At 41.3% G+C, this 18,060-nt stretch overlaps 1 protein-coding gene across 2 annotated transcripts in view; it reads left to right on the top strand.

Moving 5' to 3' along the window:
- The window catches only part of LOC140478940 (uncharacterized), a 315,441-nt gene that overhangs the window by 53,790 nt on the left and 243,591 nt on the right, over positions 1 to 18,060 (top strand). The gene's annotated exons all lie outside the window — the stretch shown is intronic.

The raw sequence follows: 18,060 nt of genomic DNA, 5'->3' as shown, positions 1-18,060 counted from the left end.
TGTCAGGGACACATCGTATATGTAGGCAGGCACCCAGCTTGTGGATCAGATCAGGCTACATCTCAGGGCTGCTTGCTTGCTTACCTCATCCTTGGTTTGCTGTGCCAGTAGCATTGCTAAACAACCAGGCAGCTTACCTTGCTGGTTAGCAGTCTGCAGTCAAGGGAGCAGATATTTTATGGTATGGCAGTGTCCTACATCAGTTTCAAACCTGCTCCATGTGGTGCAAGCACAGCACATGCAGCATCAAGCAGCTATTTCTGAACATCTTAGAGGAGTAACCTTCACTGAGGCCCACAGAGTTAATTGTCAGTCAGGAGGGTCCCAACACAGTCAGGCAAAGGCTGCCTCCTGGTCAGGCATCCACTCAGAGTGATCTCAGTCAGAGAGTTTGTGTCAATGCAGATAGTGGAGTGGGTCACAGCCAGTCAACAGATAGGGCTTACACGGACTGGGAGACATACAGCTATCAGTCAGGGCTCTGAGAATTTCTGGTCCAGGACTGACTGGTTATGTCAATCAATGGGGTGGGCCATGGTCAGCCCATCAGCTCCATCCTCATCAGAAATGAAAGGTAAAGCAGTGTCTGTGTCTGTGACGACACTGAGATAATAACTGGATGTAAGGCTATACCAATAACATTTATACAAAAGTACAAAATCAAGTGGGGAGATGATGGCCTTGTGGTATTATTGCTGGACTGTTAATCCCGAGACTAAGATAACATTCTGGGGACCCAGGTTCAAATCCTGCCATGGCAGATGGTGGAATTTGAACTCAACAAATATCTGGAGTTAAGAATCTGATGGTGACCATGAATCCACTGTCGATTGTCAGAAAAATCCATTTGGTGCACTAATGCCCTTTGGGGAATGAAACTGCTCTCCTTACCTGGTCTGGCCTACGTGTGACTCCACACCCACAGCAAGATAGCTGATGCTTAACTGCCCTCGGGGCAATTAGGGATGGGCAATAAATGCTCCCATGAATGAATAAAGAAAAAAATTGCAATCCATTGTTGCTCTTGCCAACAAGTGATCTTTACCACCCTCTCCTTCCCACAATGTCTTAATATACTCCCTGGTTCTGCAGCTGGGTTGGATCCAGCCTGGTCAACTGTCCATTGGTTGTGAAGGTTTGGTTGAGTATCTCTTCGGAAGGAAAAAGTGAGAACTGCAGATACTGGAGAGTCAGCATTGAAAAGTGCGGCACTAGAAAAGCACAGCAGGTCAGGCAGCATCTGAGGAGCAGGAGAATTGATATTTCAGCTCTTCATCAGGAATGTGGGAAGCTTGTGCCTGGATAGGCCAGACATGCTGAGGGTCTTCCCTCCTGGTGTTAACTCCCAAAGATCAGAGGAGGGAAGACAAGATGGAGGCATGGCCAACATTGGACTGTCATGAGAAGAGACTGTAAGGGGGCCACTCCCCTCCAGCTGGGTGCTTCTTGGCATTGTCCTGTCGTCTTGTGAGTAATAAATACCTGGGATATGTGCCCTTGTTGTCATGCCTTTGTCTCAAACATTGGTTCTTAGCCCGATGTTGAGGTGGTCCTGAGTAATGGACCTGACTGTCTATGGCATTTGCCAATACCTCCAGGAACTAGATGGCCACATGACTTGCTGCGTTCCTGCACCTTCTGGGTAATGAGAGCTATCGTACCATACAGCCCTATCTGCAGCTCCCATTCCTCCTGGTGCATGGTGACAAAGTCCCTGATTACTGACACCACTGGGTCAAGTTATGAAGAAGGGTCACAGTCTCGAAATGTTAGCTCTGCTTTCTCTCCGCAGATGCAGACAGCCCAGCTGAGTTTCACCATCAATTTCAGCTTTTGTTTCCCATCACCGGCATCAGCAGTCCTTGGTTTTATTTTCCGTTCCTCTTCTGCCTGGGACTGAGTAGGTTCTCCAGCAGTTCTTTGAATGCCAGCAGCCTGGGAGTTCCTTCCTCAACCAGTTTATTGTATTGGGGTGCCCAACAGATTGTATTAGCCCAATGTTTCCAGAGGATTGTCAGTACCTGGGATGTTGGGTGTGCAGGAGACAGCCATGAGACCACAGTACGCTCATCCTCAGAGGTACAGGAGATGTCTTCTGGTGTGCTGGCCATACCTGTTGACAAAAATAGTGAAGGTATTCATGACCAGTGGTTAGATGTATAATACAATGAGAGAGACTTTAAAGGGGTTGTTGTGAGAGGTACGTTGCAATGAAGAGTGGTACTTACTCAGTTGACAGAATAATGATATCTCTGCATTCCTTCTCCCCCTCAGGACTGGTCACAGGCTTCCACTGCGATGGTCACAATTCCCTCCTCGTATCATCTCTCATTAGACATTCAGAGCCTAATATCAGGCACCTCTTCAGCTCATAGGGACTCTGTAAGCATAATTATGGACTGTTTTCTCCTATAATGAGTGAAAGGGAAGGGCTGAGTGAGATGAAAATGGCTGACATGCCTGTTGCTGCTGGTGCAGGTGGCAGAATTGTTGTGCGGTACTGCAAGGGACAGAGATGGCAGCCAGAGTCTACACAGGGCTGGAACTGTGGGATGTGGGTGGGAAGGAGACTGAGCTGAGGAAGGCAGTGAGGTGAGGCAAGATGCTGCAGGAAATAGAGTGGCAGAGCACGAATCTTGATGGAAGGTGGATGCAGTAACCAAATGAGGGTGAAGTGGCAGAGAGGAATGTGGCACTTACACCAGCAAAACAGGGAAGTTGTTGGACCTTTATAAGGCACTACTGACTGTTCCTCAACACCGTAGAGATGGCACTGACCTGGGTGGTGACCTCTGACCAGGTGATCATCATCTGGTGGTGTGGCCTCCTCTGCCACTCTCCTGGCACGAGGACAGCCCTCCTTTGCCCACCCCTCTCAAATCTTCCTGACCCTTTTGGGGAATTGCGGTGCCACCTACTCCTTTTCTGACTGCTCAAAGTCATTTCTGGAAACAATCAGAGCAGCGTTGGAATCGCCTTTGCTTATCCGAGTGCACAGCGGCTTTTAAAGATGACACAGTTGCAAGGGATGCTGGTCTTTCTATTGGATAGCTGCTGAGAGGCGCATTGTTTCAGAGTATGGTAAATTAGGGCCAGCATCAGATGTGAGCAATGCCATTGGGGTGGGCTAGTTAATGCATCTAGCTTGGTCAGGTCTGGTGAGGAAACTCGCAACTTCACAGCATTAAGCCGTCAGACAAAACACTGCACAACGCAGACTGAGCCAAAAATAATTTAGATTCAGCCCATTGTCACTTGCATTTCTTAATCCACGGGCTGACAGCTCTGAGATGTTCTTGGATCTGTTATGTTTATGTATGACAGAAATGACTATAACTGTCTCGTCCTTCTTGATCACCCTGCACTCGTTTTGACATGTTTAACCATTCTGCGCTCTCACACTTTTGGCTGAGAGTGACTACCTTTGCCTGATGCCCCTCTTACTGACCAAGTCACAGCTGGACAATCTCCTGCAATAGTTTATTTCTCCATTGCACCTCTGCGGTCATCCAATGGCTTGTCCTTTTCTATATTTTTCCCTCTACATACTGCCCCACTGTGACTGTATATTCATGTTAGACTGATGGCACCCAGATCTATCTTCTCTCCATGTCTCTCAAATTCCCCGTGGCTTGTGGCATTACTAAACAGCATTAATCAGTTCAAATTTTCTCCAGATAAACTTGGGAAAAACCAAAGCCCATGAGTTCTACCCTGCTAAAAGTTCTATTCCTGGGCCCATAATTCCATTCTCCCAGCCTTTTCCTCAGACTTAACCATACCTCAGCCTCGCCACCCCATTTGACCCAAAGTTAACATACTTGCATCATATTCTCTAATGCACAGATCACCAAATTCCACATCCAAACCTCCAGCTGTCTCCATTCTGACCCACCCCTCTGCTCCCAAAACTCTATTAGAGTGGTGCTGGAAAAGCACAGCAGGTCAGACAGCATTCAAGGAGCACGAAAATCGATGTTTCAGGCAAAAGCCCTTCATTAGGAATGCATTCTAATCTTGACTCTAATCTCTAGCATCTGCAGTACCAACTTTCTCCTAAAACTCTATACCATTTTTTTAATCCCCGGACTGAACAATTCCAGTATTCACCTTCCATAAATTTGTATTCATCTAGAACTCTGCTGCAGGATCCATCATATCTCCACCCTGAATTATCCATTGCCCTTATGCTCATGACTTGTAATGTTTCGAGTCGATCAACATCTTGATTTTGAAATTCTTATCCATCTGTTCATATCCCTTCACTCTTCCTTTCTGTGAAATCTTCTAAGATTTCCATAAACACATAATTCTAATCTGTTGTAATTTCTCCTCTTTCTATGTCAGGTGGCACAGTGGCTCAGTGGCTAGCACTGCTTCATCACAGAGCCAGGGATCCGGGTTCGATTACAGCCTCGAGTGTCTGTTTGTGTGGAGTTTGCACATTCTCCCTGTGTGTGCGTAGGTTTCTTCCCACATCCAATGCAGGTGAAGTGGATCGGCCACATTAAATTGCCTGTAGTGTGCAGGCTAAGTGGATTGGCTGTGGAAAATACAGGGTTACAGGGATAGGATAAGAATGTGGGTCTGGTTGGGATGCTCTTTGAGGGGTTGGTACAGACTTGATGGGCCGAATGGCCTGCTTTCCCACTGTAAGGATTCTATGGTTCTGTGTCAAACCATCTGAATTCCACCCCCGCCCCCATGTTAGGTTTTATGTAAAACCAACTTCTTTGATGAAACTTTTTATCCTCTGCAAACCATGTCTCCTTCAGCCCAATATAATGTTCTTGTGCAGCACCTTAGAATGTTACACTATATTAACAACGTTATATAAATTTGGATTGTTGTTAAATTATTAGTAACAGGTAAATGATAGTAGGTACAGCTGTGATTGTTTTTCTTCAGTGCATTTAATCTGATAACAGAAGTGAAAGAGAAAAGGGACCAACACTTCTGTAATTTCATGACTGTCTAGGGATAGTCTGCACTAAGAATTAATTTACAATGAATATGTACACGATAAATTCCTGCTTTATTAGATTCTTGGTGTATACAGGCAATTCCATTTTAAAGGCTTGTTTGTTACAGATTTTTGGCACGTGCACTGTCAATAAATTTGTATCCTTGGAAAAGTACAGGTAACTTTATAGTTATTGCGAAAAAAAATTCTTTGTCAAATAAGTTTGTATGCAATATCATCACCTGCATGGTTTTAAACCTCCTTGATGTTGTGAACTGTTGCATTTTGTAGAAGGGTAAAACTTATTGAGTAGATTTTTTTGTGTCAGTTCGATTTAATTTAAATAAGATTCCTGTTTTAATGTCAGAGTTTTGAATCCTTATTGAAGCTATCAAAATCCTTATCAAATTACCTTCCTCACCTCACCTGTTTATGTGATATTGGATTGCTGCCATAGGTTTGAATATACATCTTTCTAAAGTTTTCTCCATTCTCCCCTTACTCCCCCTCCAAGCACGTTCCCCTTAAGAAGATAAAAGACAAGGTAAGATCAGACCATATAGTCTATTGAGGCTATCCTGGCATTTCAAGTGATCTTGGCTCATCTTGGGCTTCAACTCCACTTTCCCACATGCTCCCCATGTCCTTTGGTGTCTCAGGGAATCAAATGTTCATCTACCTCAGCCTTAAATATATTGTATGTTAGTGCAAAATCAACCTTCTGGCACAGGGAAGTCCAAAGAATTAGAGCAACTTGAGTGAAGAAATTTCACATCATCTAAATGATCGCCCCAGACCCTGAAACCTTACCCTTTTCTTCTAGATTCTTCTATCAGGAGCACCAGTGTCTCAGTATCTTATATGACAATTTCATTAGAAAACTTATTCACTTTGAAAAGAAAATTTGAATTTCACTTATCAATTAAAAATATCATGGAACAAAATTTCCCACTTTGAAGAACACCTGCTACTGACAAAACAGAAAGAACACATTTAGCACCACACCTCATAAAAATCAATACTTTAAATGATATTCAAAACAGAATATTCCTGATTTTTAGTTTCAGCCAAGAGCACTTTTCTACTGTAAAGTTTCACGAGTATAGTGACAGGGTTTGATGATTATGTAAGTAGGCTTCTGAGGTATGCAGTGAAATCACTGTGACCTCAGTGGCTGTGTATAAGGTTCCAGAAAGATGTTGGACCTTGGACAGCTTAGAGCCTCCTGCTCCATTGCCTTAACATCATGAACAGTAACTCTACACCAGTTGTTCCTAAGAAGTCTGGCCTGAGCTTATGTTGATACTTGAAGAACCTATATGAGAACATGATCAAATATTGAGGCTATTCTATTCTTGTGGAACCAAACCAAGGTATGTCACAGATTCCAGTAATTCATTAGAATTCCTTGTTCAATTTTGCAAGGAAAAATGGGTTGAAAATATCAGTGCCACTTAGCAAGTTCTTCATAATTAGCCAAGATGTATGAAATGTTTGTGGAAAGTCAAAGATCCACTGTTTGAGGTAAACTGTACCTCAGTAACATGTGAATTAGAACTCTTTTCTGGCAAATTGGCAGACTATCACCCCTAGGATACCATTTTCACTTCTCAATTCCACTCTATTGAATGTTCTGGAAAACTTTATAGAAGAGAATGTACTTGTTAATGCTTCTACTGCTTTAAAGTTGAGTAAAACCAGTATCATAAATGAAATTTTACTCAAAGGAATTTGGATGAAAGTTAGATGAAATTAGTTATCACGTGAAGAAGCATGGATAGAAAAATAATCAGGTTCTAATTCAGATTAAACGTGAATGAGGGGCATTCCTCATAAATGTAACTCAAGAATTGTTGGATCCATCAATTGTCCTCTCATCCTCAGAAATTGCAGAACACACTGGACTTAACAAGCAGCTTTAAATTGTCAGTGTAATGAGGCACCATTTGAAACCAAACTGAAGCTTTGTTTGAGGTGCAGGTAGTGCAGAAGGTGGAAGAACCTAAGCAGCACTCAGTATGTATAACACAAACTCTCTGCAAATACTGGAAAAACAGATTGCTTTTATGTTCAAGGAAATAAAGCCAGACTGAAGTTGATATGGTTTCATGGCAAACTATTTTGTTGTTTGTTTTCCTGCTCATGTTTTCCATTCTTCTTTTAAGAAATAAATTGGCTCGTGACTCCAGAAGCACTTTATGCAATGCAAAAAAGATGTCAAAACAAGATAATCTTGTGATAAATTGAGGTTATTGTTTGTCTGAATGCAAAATTCCAATGTTTATAAACCTACAAATATTGGTTTATGTATTTGAAAGAAGTCATGGAATATTTTAATTCAGCTGTGGTAACATCATGAACTTTTATTTTGCCAAAGCTTCAGGAACACTGTTTGGAGGTTCTAATCTGGATCTTGTATTTTATTCATCACAAAATTCTTGAATGTTCAGTTTAACTTCAATTGAAAACTTTAAATTAATTATAGTAATAGATGGGGGTGAAAGAGTGATTGTGAAAAAAGTCTTTTAGTTCTGTGCAAGTATAAAATTGATTCAGGGACAATATGTCTTCACAAATTCCACATATTGTGTTATATTTATTACAATCAATGCAGAAGAGTGATACTAAGTAATGGCAGTAATGTCTACTTTGGCACACCAGTTCATGACTTTTGGCTGATTGGACTCTTGTCTCTTCCTGGTGGCTGAAGCCTATTGTCTTGCTGCATACCTAACTGCTAAAAGTTACTATGTATGAGCCCTTCCTCTTAACACAATCAGCAGCATCCCTGAGATCTGATTAGGTCATAAAAGCATGATTTGCACCTGATCAGACTTGGATTGGCGAGGCCGTATGAGACCAATTTCTAATTGGTTTCTTAAAGTGACAGTCATCTCACTGACATCTCTTCCTGTTATCTCCAAATTTGTTCTCTGTCAGTCACTTTGAAAGGGTGATATTATTTTTCACATGGTCTTTGTTTTCCAGAGAGATAAGAGTTATGTGCTTTCCATGCGTCCTCACTGGACATTCCATATGATTACTAGGAATCAAATCTTATGACTGTTTTGAAGAGACCTTATGAAGAAAGCTAAAGAAGGATCTGTACAGACTAGGTTGTCTTTAAAAAATATATATAGTTAGTTAATGGGATATAACATAAGATGACAAGATACCATTGCAAGATACATTTATAATCTTCAAGTCATGAAACAACATATAAAACAATGTATAGAACTTAATTCCAATGGATATGTATGGGCCTTTTGCATACTTTAAAAAAAAGTGACTGTTTCTCTTTGAGACATTTTAAGTTTGAAACTTTAGCTTATTTTACTTCACACAGTTTGCTTTGACAATTAAACTATGAAGTGACCACTTACTTGTCATGTAATCAAGCCATAAAATATAACAGTAAACCTATTCCCGCATTTATTCTACAGTAAAATGTTTACTTCATGATCCAGTTTCGACCTGAGGCAATATTGCACTCCTCACATAACTACAGAATTGCAACTGTAGCTGAAGCCAACATGATGTGATAATTGTGTCTTCCACTCACCACCAGGAAACAGAATGATAACCTTGCTTCATCACTAAACACAAACTATAAACTGATTGTTGAAAAATAAATTCAGTCCTGCTATCTATATGTCACCCCAGTGCAACATCATCTGAAAACACACTATTCATTTTTAGCGGAGGAAGTTTTTATAAAGGGTCACCGATCTGAAATATTAATTCTCATGCTGTCTGTGGATACTGCCTGACTTGCTGAGCATTTTGTTAGCTTTCATATTCAAGCTGATCAAGCTCTGCCTTACCAGTACTTCTACTGTTGACTCCAATTTGCATCAGTCTTCACAGTGGAAGACTCCAGCAGTGTACCAGAACTTCCAGAGAGTCAGGGGACAGAGGTGAGTGTTGTGGCCATCACTAAGGAAAATGTGCTGGAGCAGTTGAAAGGTCCAAAGGTGGATAAATCACTTAGACTGTATGGACTACGTCCCAGACTTCTGAAGGAGATAGCTGAGAAGATTGTAGAGGCGTTGATGGTGATCTTTCAGAATCACTGGAGTAAGGGAGAATCAGAGTGGAAAATAGCTAACATAAGGGAGGTCCATTTTACATTTTTACATCTTGCCCCTCTCATCCTAAAACTATGCCCTCTAGTTTTGGACTCCCCTCCTCTGGGAAAAGACCTGTTCATTTACCCTATCCAGGCCCTTCATGATTTTATAAACCTCTATAAGGTCACCCCTCAGTCTCTGACACGCCAGGGAGAACAGCCCTAGCCTTTTTGACCTCTCCCTATAGCTCAACTCCTCCAACACAGGCAACATCTTTGTAAATCTTTTCTGAACCCTTTCAAGTTTCACAACATCCATCCAATAGGAAGGAGACCAGAATTACATGCAATATTCCAAAAGTGGCCTAACCAATGACCTGTACAGCCACACCATGATCTCCCAACTCCTATATTCAGTGCTCTGACCAATAAAGGAAAGCATACCAAACGCTGCCTTCACTACCCTATCTACCTGCGACTCCACTTTCAAAGAAGAATGAACTTGCACTCCAAGGTGTCTCTGTTCAGTAACTCTCACCATGTCCTTACCATTAAGTGTATCAGTCCTGCCCTGATTTGCCTTTCCAAAATGCAGCACATTTGCCTAAATTAAACTCTGATCAAGGTCCTGTGTACTCTGAGGTAATCTTCTTGGCTGTCCTCTTCACCTCCAATTTTGGTGTCATCTGCAAATTTACTAACCATACCTCCCATTTTCACATCCAAATCATTAACACAAATGATGAAAAGCAGTAGACCCAGCACCGATCCTTGTGGCACACCACCACAGGCCTCCAGTGTTGACTGAAAAGCAACCATCCACTACCATCCTCTGTCTTTTACCTTTGAGCCAGTTTTGTACCCAGGTGGCTGTTCCCTGTAGTCTGTATGATATAACCTTGCTAACCAGGCTATCATAAGGAACCTTGTCAAACACCTGGCTGAAGTCCATATAGATCACATCCTCAACACTGCCCTTACCAATTCTCTTCTTCAAGAAACTCAATCAAGTTGGTGAGACACAATTTCCCACACACAAAGCCATGTTGACTATCCCTAATCAGTGCTTTCCCTTACAAATCATAAAAATCCTGTCCCTCAGCATTTTCTCCAACAACTTTCCCACCATCGAGGTCAGGCTCACTAATCTGTAGTTCCCTGGCTTTTCCTTACCACCTTTAAATAGTGGCACCATGTTAGCCAACCTCCAGTCTTCAGGTACCTCACCTGGGACCCAGCAATCACTTCCCAAGCTTCCTACAGAGATCTAGAGTACACCTGATCGGGTCCCAGGGATTTATTCACCTTTATGCATTTTAAGACATCCAGCACCACCACCTTTGTAATAGGCATTGTTCAAATTTATTTATGAGAAAACAGAATTAACCCTTCTGAGTAAGGGTCACTGGGCCATAAATATTTACACTGTTTTCTTGTCAAAGGCCTTCTGGCAATCCATATAGACCATGTCCACTGGCTGTCCGTTGTCTAACCTGCTGATTACTTCAAAGTGTTCTAGCAGATTTATCACGCATGACCTCCATTGGCAAAGCCATGCTGACTCACCCCTATTTTACTACGCACTTTCAAGTACTCCCCAATCTCATCCTAAATGATGGACTCTAAAATCTTACCAACAAGAGCAGCCATCTACAGATTCCTGTCTTTTGTCTCCATTTCTTCTTAAACAGAAGTGTTAAATGAGTCATTTTCTAGTCCTCTGGGACCCTCTCTTTTTCTAGTCATGCCTGAAAGATCAACACCAATAGTTCTACAATCTCCTCAGTGATATATATGGACTTCAGCTAGGTGTTTGACAAGGTTCCTTATGATAGCCTGGTTAGCAAGGTTATATCATACAGACTCCTCAGCTATCTCCTTCAGGACTATAGTCCATCTAGTCTGGTGATTTATCAGACCTTTCAGCCATCCCAGTACTTTCTCTTCAGTGATGGCTATTGCTCTCACCTCTACCCCATACTCACTTGAAGTTCTGGTATGCTGCTGGTGTCTTCCACTATGAAGACTGATGCAAAGTACCTATTCAGTGCCTTTGCCATTTCTATGTTTCCCATTACTACTCCAGCCTCATTTTCCAGCAGTACAATGTCCACTCTTGCCTCACTCTTACCTTTTAGATATCTAAAAAACTACTTGCAATCTTCTTTTATATTTCTAGCTAGCTTACCCTCATATTTTGCCTTCTCCCCTCTATTCCTTTTCCTGTTGTACTTTCCTGGTTTTTGAAGGCGTCCCAATCATTTGACTTCTCAGTAATCTTCTGTGCGTCTGCTTTTCCTTTTGCTATTATGCTGTCACCAACTTCTCTTGTCAGCCATATTTGTCTCATAGTTGTTTCATCAAGTAAACCCCAGAAACTCCTGTCATTGCTGCTACACTGTCTTCCCTGCTAGACTCCCCTTCCACTTAACTCTGGGCAGCTTCTCCCTCATTTCATTGTAGTTACCTTGACACAATCATAATACCATTACATCTGATTCCAGCTTCTCCTCCTCAAACTGCAGTGTGAATGTTATACTGTTATGGTCACTGCCCCTTAGAGGCTCCTTCCCCCTTAGGCTCCCTATGACTCTATAATCAAGTCTGCCTAATTATACATCACCAAATGCAGAATTACCTGTTCCCATGTGGGCTGTACCACAAACTGTTCCAAAAACCACCTTGTAGACATTCCATAAATTCTTTTTCTTGGAAATCACTACCAACCTGAATTTCCAGTCCACCTACATACTGAAGACCCCATGATTATTGTGATACTGGATCTCTTGCATGCCTTTTCCACTTCCTGATTTATTTTCTTCCCACATCCTGACTGTTGCTAGGAGGCCGATACATTACTCACATCAGGGTGTGTTTCCGTTGTAATTGCTCAACTATATCCATACAGATTCTCAGCCATCCATCTCGATATTACTTCTCGTTCTCGAATTAATTTCATTTCTTATGAACAATGCAACTTGACCCCTCTGCCCACCTGCCTATTCTTTTGATACAGCACATATCTTTGGATATTTAGATCCCAGCCCTGATCCCTTACAGCAATGTCTCTGTGATATTCCTAAGATTGTATTTGCCAATTTCAATTTGCAACAAGCTCATTTACCTTGTTTTGTATACTGTGTCCTTTCTTTCTGGGTTTGATGTAAGCATTATTCTCATGAGGAACATTTCCAGGAATTAACAAGTGTGCCACCTACATTACTCATGCCAGGTAGCTTCAATTGATTGGCACTGCATCTATAAGCATCCACTCCATCCACCACCAGGGCTCAGCAGCAGTGCATACTATTTGCAAGATGCACTGCAGAAATTCACCAAAGATCCTCAGACCATCCACTAACACATAATCACTTCCATCTAGAAGGACAAGGGCAGCAGATACATGGGAACACCACCACCTTCGAATTCCCCTCTAAGCTAGTCACCGTCCTGACTTGGAAATGTATTGCTGTGCCTTCACTGTTGCTGGCGTAACAATGTGGAATTCCCTCCATATGGCATTGTGGGTCAGACCACAGCAGGGGGACTGCAACAATTCCAAAATGTATCTCACCACCACCTTCTCAAGGGCAACTAGGGATGGGCAATAAGTGCTGGCCAGCCACGTCACAAAAATGATTTTAAAAATTCAATGACTATTAAATTATTGAAGCTGGTGTGAACTTTAAACAAGGCCTTCCCATCTTCTTGGAAGTAAACATGTACAATGGATACGTCTGTAAGAATCTGTCCTTCTGAATTCATATTTTACTATTCCCTACAGTCAATTTTTTTGCTTATAATAAACCCAAGACATTTCTCTGCTTACTGTCCAAAAGTTATAAAGGTCTCTAAATAAGACAAAAAAAAAGACAATTTAAGCAATGAGCAGGAAGGTCAAAGCGAGATTTGCTGCTTGTGAGTGCATCAGTGTCAGTGTGTTTAAAATGTGAATTTGTGTTGGGCAATACGAAGTATGACAGAAGTGATTTGCTGTAGTTCCTCTAGGGAAGCTTGATTTTTGTGAGCCTGAGGAATAGCTGAACTGGAAAATTAGATTTAAATACTATTGCATAATGTCAGGACTAGCTGATAGACAATGGATTGTACTGATTTACTGCGTGTGTGATAAAATAGAGGATATTCTCACATCATTCAATGTGACAGATGATGTAATTGAAAAACATGTCACAACGCTAGGATAGTTTGGGCATTTCACCAGGAAGAAAGTTGTGATTTATGCAAGGCTTTATTCTATACAATAAAACAGAAACCCCCAGAGACTGCAAAAGCATTCTAAATTGATTCTCTCAGATTAGCAGGACACTACACATGGATGACTGCTGTCGAAAGAAGAAATAATTGGGATAAACTAGCATCAGGAAGACAAAGCAATGCTCAGGGTGAATGTCTTCAGATGCAAATCTGATTTTAAAAGCAGCAGTAATGTAGATATAATGGAAAAGAACAGCAAACTATCAAGATCTGTTCTATAACAATGAAAAAATGAGAATTGTATCATTGCTGTTGTTGGGTTTCTGCCGACTACAATTTTAGTTTCTGATTCTGCCTTGTGTTACATTGTTTTTGTCAGGTATACTGGCCTTCAGACTGGTGGCTCCATTTTAATAGAGTGGACATTGGCTGAAGCATGGCTTAAAGATTTACTGCCTCTTACACAAATCATACATCTTGTTTAGCCCTGCCATAAATTCAGGAAATTTGTGTCAACTGAACCTTTTCACTTGGTGCGGATATATGTTAATGAAAAGCAAGAGTTTTCTGGGAGTTTTGACAGGATCAAGAAAAATAAACTGAGGAAACTTGAACATGGTGTAAAAGTGGGTTTTGGTCTCTTGATTTTCCTTGATCATGTTGTTGAAGGTCACTTAAAATGGTACTTAGATATTATTCTGGCACAGTATTTCAGGTGATTCTAACCCAGATTGCTATAAAAATGTTACAAGAAATGGCTTTCTGGTTGCACTGGTTTCCTTCCACAATCCAAAGATGTGCAGGTTATGAGAATAGGCCATGTAAGATTGGCCATAGTGTTCAGGAATGTATAGGTTAGGTGCATTAGGCGGTGGTAAATGTATAGTAGTAGGCTAGGGGAATGGGTCTGGCTAGGTTGCTGTTCAGAGGTTCATTGTGGACTTGCTGGGCCTAATGGCCTATTTCCACACTGCAGGGATTCTATGATGATGATAATGAAATAAATGCCTCCAGTATTGTGTGAAAAATTCAATGTGTTTTAAATGGAAAACTTAAGCTCACATGTGAACTGAGTCAACTGTAATACAATATTTGCAATACAGGTACAGTTGACAGCTGAAGTGTTGAACAACATATCCACTATATGTACAAAATGCAGATCACCATCTTCGAGCTTATAAAATTAATCAAATCAGAGTGAGCAACTAATAAAAACAATCATGAAAGCAAAACTAATTTATTGTCAAAATATTTTTAAAATATCTTTTTGCATGCTCTTAACTCTAACTATCTGAGGAACCTTGTACTGAAAATGTATAGTAAGTAATAATTTAGTGTCATAATACTTAAAAGGTTACAAGAAATTGATTACATTTGAACATTGTACACAGCAAGACTACCTACTTCTGTTTCTATATTATCATACTAATATGCCCATCTGTTGTTGAAACCCTCATCCCAAATTTGGCAACACTGTTCCAGAGCTCCCCTGGTCATAGAGTTGTACTGCACAGAAACAGACCCTTCGGTCCAACTTGTCCATGCTGACTAGATATCCCAACCCAATCTAGTCCCACCTGCTAGCACCCGGCCCATATCCCTCCAAACCTTTCCTATTCATATACCCATCCAGATGCCTTTTAAACGTTGTAATCGTACCAGCCTCCACCACTTCCTCTGGCAGCTCATTCCATACTCGTACCACCCTCTGCGTGAAAAAGTTGCCCCTTAGGTCTCTATTGAATATCTTTCCTCTCTTACTCTAAACATAGTTCTGAACTACCCCCACCCCAGGAAAAGACTTTGTCTATTTACCCTATCCATACCCCTCATGATTTTATAAACCTCTATAAGGTCACCCCTCAGCCTCTGACAGTCCAGGGAAAACAGCCCCAGCCTGTTCAGCATCTCCCTATAACTCAAATCCTCCAACCGTGGCAGCATTCCTTGTAAATCTTTTCTGAACCCTTTCAAGTTTCACAACATCTTTCCGATAGGAAGGAGACCAGAATTGCACGCAGTATTCCAACAGTGGCTTAACCAATGTCCTATACAGCCACAACATGATCTCCCAACTCCTGTACTCAATACTCTGACCAATAAAAGAAAGTATATCAAATGCCTTCTTCATTATCCTATCTACCTGTAACCCAACTTTCAAGGAGCTATGAACCTGCACTCCAACCTTTCTTTGTTCAGCAACACTCCCTAGGACTTTACCATTAAATGTATAAGTCCTGCTATGATTTGCTTTCCCAAAATGCAGCACCTCACATTTATCTAACTTAAACTCCACCTGCCATTAGCCTGTCTAATCAAGGTCCTGCTGTAATTTAGGTAACCTTCTTTGCTGTCCACTACACCTCCAATTTTGGTGTCATCTGCAAACTTACTAACCATGCCTCTTATGCTCACATCCAAATCATTTATATAAATGATGAAAAGTAGTGGACCCAGCATGGACCCCTGTGGCACTCCACTGGTCCACTGGCCTTCAGTCTGAAAAACAACCTTCCACCATCACCACCCTGTGTCTTCTATCTTGGAGCCAGTTCTGAATCCAAATGGCTAGTTCTCCCTGTATTCCATAAGATCCAACCTTGCTCACCAACCTCTCATGGGAAAACTTGTCAAATGGCTTACTGAAGTCCATATAGATCACATCTACCGCTCTGCCCTCATCAATCCTCTTTGTTACTTCTTCAAAAAAATGCATTACTGCAGAATTACTATGAAGCCACGCTTAAAATATCCTCTTATCTGTTTCTGTGCTCCTAAACGGGTTCCTCCAAGAGTAGTTGTGAATTTCGCTGTTTGTTAATTTTCCCAGATGTGCTTCGATGGGTTTCTTTCTCTCTCTGTCTCTCTCCTGCACTGACCTCATCATGTGCTTCCTTTGTCTGTACCTCTCCCTTTTAAAAGTGCTGTTCGTTTGACCTTTTTTCCCCTCTAAAATTCCAAAACAATGCAACAGCATATGAAACAGTAATTGCTGCTCCTGGAATTCAAGGAAGTCACCTCCAACACCTAAAATACCTCAAAAAATGAGCAGCCCATTACAGACAGAAATTTTTCCCATCCTCCATCTTGGATTACCCAGAATTCTGGTCAATTTACCATTTATCATTCCTCATAAACTTCAGGTCATCCTAAGTTCTGCTGTTTGCCTCTCCTAGAGAGGCAGAGCAAGTTATGGAGAGAATCCAGAATTTTGGGCTTAGATAACTATGAGGAAGTGATTAAAATCTGAAATGAGACTGAGGCTGGAACTGGTGAGTGCAAATATCTCACAAAGTGTTTTGGAGTTGGAGGAGGTTACAAAGGTGGGAAGGGGTGAAACCATGGAGAAATTTACAAACAAGAATGAGAATTTCTAAATCAAGACATTGCCAGGCCAAAACCAGTAAGTCACTGGGTACATTGGAGATGAATGAATGGAATTTGATGTGAATTTGGATGTGAGAGCACAGTTTTGAGTTGTGTCCAGTCTTCCGAGAATGGAAGAGTGAAGGCCAGCTATCAGTCAAGTCCCGGAGGTAATAAGGACGTGAAAGGTGGTTTCAACACAGAAAAGTTGAAGCAAGCTTAAAATGAGTAAAATTTCTCTAATGTCAGAGAGATTGAGATTCACAGCTGAGACAATTTTACTGCAGGTCTAACAGCTTTATTCACAAAAGGTTAATAGCAATTTCAGAAAGCATACACTTCCCAAGGAGGTAGTCAGTCAAGGTTGACTGCAGGCCAATTGGATCTGATCTGACTAGCAGTGATCTGCTTTCTGCAGGACTTCTTTCCTTGATGCTTTTGTTCTGACAGTGTGTTTGATGGAAGTTCTTGCTCTTCTTTTATCCTTTGGCTGCACAGCAACTAACACAAGCCCAATCCCACTGTGCCCCTGGATTCATTCCTGAGACATGATCGGTTTCTGATTGATCCACATCAAATTGAATTCAATCACAAATTATTATGTTTTTTTTTATTTTTCCCACATTATCCTCCTGGGGGTAATTCTCTCAGGATAGGATGTTTGGTGCGCTGTCAAGTTTAACCATCTCACAAGTGACTGTGCTACTAACTCTGTGGAAATGTGATCATTCTGTTACCAGGGTAGGGCTTGAAGACATTTTAGGTTCTTCTGGGTTTTTTTCTGTGATGTATGTGAAAAGTAACAAATTAAAAAGGGTTCTTTAATCACAAATACCGATTTTACATGAGTATCTAAAATAACAGCATTTTGACATTTGTCACTATTTACTCCTCTATTCTTCTTTGTCTTAGATGGGTGTAGTTATATTTTTTTATTTATGGTATCTGAGAGAGAACAGTGAGAATGAAGTACCTAGTAAACGCAAGTTTACAATCATGCTTCTTAATTGTAATGCAAGACTGTTCTTGACCTTGTGCATGAAGCTGTGTCCATTGTGGCTTTCTTACATTCATTTGGTTCAAAGTTTGGGAGAAGATTTGTAGCTCGGGTGCTCGTTGTTGTGGTTCTGTTCGCCGAGCTGGGAATTTGTGTTGCAGACATTTCGTCCCCTGTCTAGGTGACATTCTCAGTGCTTGGGAGCCTCCTGTGAAGCACTTCTGTGATGTTTCCTCTGGCATTTATAGTGATTTGTATCTGCCGCTTCCGGTTGTCAGTTCCAGCTGTCCGCTGCAGTGGCCGGTATATTGGGTCCAGGTCAATGACAGATTAAGAGTGTAAAATTCAAGCAAGAGTAGCTATTATTAAGAAGTTAAAAAAATCACACAACACCTGGTTATAGTCCAACAGGTTTATTTGGAAGCACTAGCTTTCTGAGCGCTGCTCCTT

The sequence above is a fragment of the Chiloscyllium punctatum genome, chromosome 6 (genome assembly GCF_047496795.1).
Source record: "Chiloscyllium punctatum isolate Juve2018m chromosome 6, sChiPun1.3, whole genome shotgun sequence".
Taxonomy (NCBI): Eukaryota; Metazoa; Chordata; class Chondrichthyes; order Orectolobiformes; family Hemiscylliidae; genus Chiloscyllium; species Chiloscyllium punctatum.
This window is presented reverse-complemented; position numbering and strand designations above follow the sequence as displayed.